This window comes from Rhinopithecus bieti, unplaced genomic scaffold, assembly GCF_001698545.2.
Source record: "Rhinopithecus bieti isolate Rb0 unplaced genomic scaffold, ASM169854v2 scaffold_9203, whole genome shotgun sequence".
NCBI classification, from domain to species: Eukaryota; Metazoa; Chordata; class Mammalia; order Primates; family Cercopithecidae; genus Rhinopithecus; species Rhinopithecus bieti.
In genome coordinates, this window is record NW_016806154.1 from 1,415,667 (window position 1) to 1,418,596 (window position 2,930).

A 2,930-nucleotide genomic window follows, 5' to 3' on the forward strand; every position below is an offset into this window, starting at 1 on the left:
TTAACTAAATTTGGTATGCTACATACTATTATTTTTTACTATGACATTGTTATGCAATCTCTTACTCTTTCATTATCTCTTCCCTTCCTACAAATTCCTTACCTCTGCTATACTCCCACATAACAAAGGGAAATAACTGCATGTGTGTTTTCTTTTTGTTTTAATAAATTAAGGTTTTAAAAAATTTTCCCAAGATTAAATGACTATTTAAAAATTGTGCCACAATATAAATAAATCCACATTCTCTCCCTTAATTCTGTACTTCTGGTACTATAGAAAAGTTGGTGTTCCTGCCTCACATCTTCAAATTAACATTGTCAGGTTACAAGAATAAGTCTTCCCAAAAGAGATCTTCCAGAAAAACAAGCTATTTCCTAGGTTCATATTTCCCTTTTCATGTAGCATGCACCAATAATCTAAGAAGAATATCTTGGAGTGTAAGGAGGTCATCCACCAGCAAGACCACAGGTGTTGAAAGCCGTAAGATTGGAGACAAGTGCAAAGGGGTAGGTCAACATACTAGCAAAAAAAATCCAGTGACAGCTTGAGAATAACTCTTCATTTCATTCATGACAGAAACCCTGTCCAGGTATTGATGAAGTAGGCCATTGAGTTACACAGCCACAAAGAAGTGATGTCACCCAGGAGGCGAGGAACAAGACCCATGGAAAATCCTAGGATGCTCTCTACCCAATAGGTGGTTACCAAGGAGTCACAAAATCCACAGTACTTGGATTCTCTGCCAATAACTTGTACCATAGATCTCAAAGTAATCATATAGAAGAAGTGTGTGATGAGGGTACAAGTAGAATGAGTGATCATATCTTAAGTGGTCTCCTTGTTAACTATGTCAAAGGAAGATGAAATTTCTTTTTTTTTTTCAACTTTTAGGTTCAGGAGTAAATGTGAAGGTTTGTTATATAGGTAAATTGCATATCATGGGGTTTGGTCACCCAGGTGAAAAGCATAGTACCCAATAGGTCGTTTTTTGATCCTCACTGTCCTCCCACCCACTACCCTCAAGTAAGCCCTAATGTTTGTTGTTTCCCTCTTCGTGTCCATGTATACTCAATGGTTAGCTTTCATTTATAAGGGAGAATATATGGTATTTGGTTTGCTATTCCAGTGTCAATTTGCTTAGGATAATGACCTCCAACTCCATCCATGTTGCTGCAATGGACATGATCTTGTTCTTTTTATGGCTGTGTAGTATTCCATGGTGTATATGTATCACCTTTTCTTTATCCAATCTATGGTTAATGGCCATTTAAGTTGATTCCATGTATTTGTTATTGTGAATAGTGCTGCAAAGAACATATGTGTGCATGTGTCTTTATTACAGAACAACTTATATTCTTTTGGGTGTATACCCAGTAATGGGATTTCTGGGTTGAATGGTAGTTCTATTTTAAGTTCTTTGAGAAATCACCAAACTGCTTGCCACAGTGACTAAAATAATTTACACCCCCACCAGAAGTACATAGCATTCTCTTTTCTCCACAACCTCACCAGCATCTTTATTTTTTGACTTTTTATTAATAGCCATTCTGACTGGTGTGAGGTGGTATCTCATGGTGCTTTTGATTTGCATTTCTCTAACGATCAGTGATGTGGGGCATTTTTTCATATGCTTGTTGGTTGCATGTATGGCTTCTCTTGCAAGTGTCTGTTCATGTCCTTTGCCCAGTTTTGATGGGGTTGTTTTTTGCTTGCAAAATTTGTTCAAGCTCCTTATATTAGTAGACTCCGGATATTAGACCTTTGTTGAATGCATAGTTTGCAAATGTTTTTTCCCATTCTGTAGGTTTTCTGTTTACTTTGTTGAGAGTTCTTTTGTTGTGCAGAAACTCCTTAGTTTAATTAGGTCCCATTTGTCAAATTTTGCTTTTGCTGCATTTGGTTTTGGCATCTTTGTCATGAAATCTTTGCCAGGGGCCTATATCCAGAATGGTATTTCCTATGTTATCTTCTGGGGTTTTTACAAATTTTCATTTTAGATTTAAGTGTTTAATCCATCTTGAGTTGATTTTTGTACATGGTGTAAGGAAGAGGTCCAGTTTCAATCTTCTGGATATGGCTAGCCAGTGATCCCAGCATCATTTATTGTATAGAAAGTCTTTCTCCCATTGCTGTTTTTGCCAATTTTGTCAAAGATTAGATGGGTGTAGGTACGTGGCATTATTTCTGGGATCTCTGTTCTGTTCCATTGGTATGTGTGTCTGTTTTGGTAGCTGTATGATGCTGTTTTGGTTACTATAGTCCTATAGTATAGTTTGAAGTCAGGTAATGTGATGCCTCCAGCTTTGTTCTTTTTGCTTAGGATTGTCTTGGCTATTTGGACTATTTTTTGGTTACATATCAATTCTAAAACAGTTTTTTCTAGTTCTGTGAACAATGTCATTGGTAGCTTGATAGGAATAGGATTGAATCTGCACATTTCTTTGGGCCTAATGGCCATTTTGACAATATTGATTCTTCCTATACATAAGCATGGAATATTTTTCCATTTGTTTGTCATCTCTGATTCCTTTGAGAAGTGTGTTGTAATTCTCATTGTAGAGGTCTTTTGCCCCCTTAGTTAGCTATTTTCCTAGGTATTTTATTCTTTTTGTGGCTATTGTAAATGAGACTGCATTCTTGATTTGGCTCTCAGCTTGTGTATTGTTAGTGAATAGGAATGTTACTGTTTTTTCTACATTGCTTTTGTGTCCTGAAACTGCTGAAATTGTTTATTAGATCAAGGAGCTTCTGGGTAGAGACTAGGGGTTCTCTAGAGATAGCATCATGTAGTCTGTAAACAGGGATAACTTGAATTCCTCTTTTTCTTTTTGGATGCCTCTTATTTTTTTCTCTTGCCTGGTTGCTCTGGCTAGAACTTCCAGTAGAAGGTTGAATGAGAGTAGTGAGAGTGGGCATCCTTGTCTTATTCT

At 36.8% G+C, this 2,930-nt stretch overlaps 1 pseudogene; it reads right to left on the minus strand.

The window, feature by feature from the left end:
• Nucleotides 1-303: 303 nt before the first annotated feature.
• LOC108531428 (mitochondrial carrier homolog 2 pseudogene) lies at nt 304-870 on the minus strand (annotated as a pseudogene).
• Nucleotides 871-2,930: the final 2,060 nt, after the last annotated feature.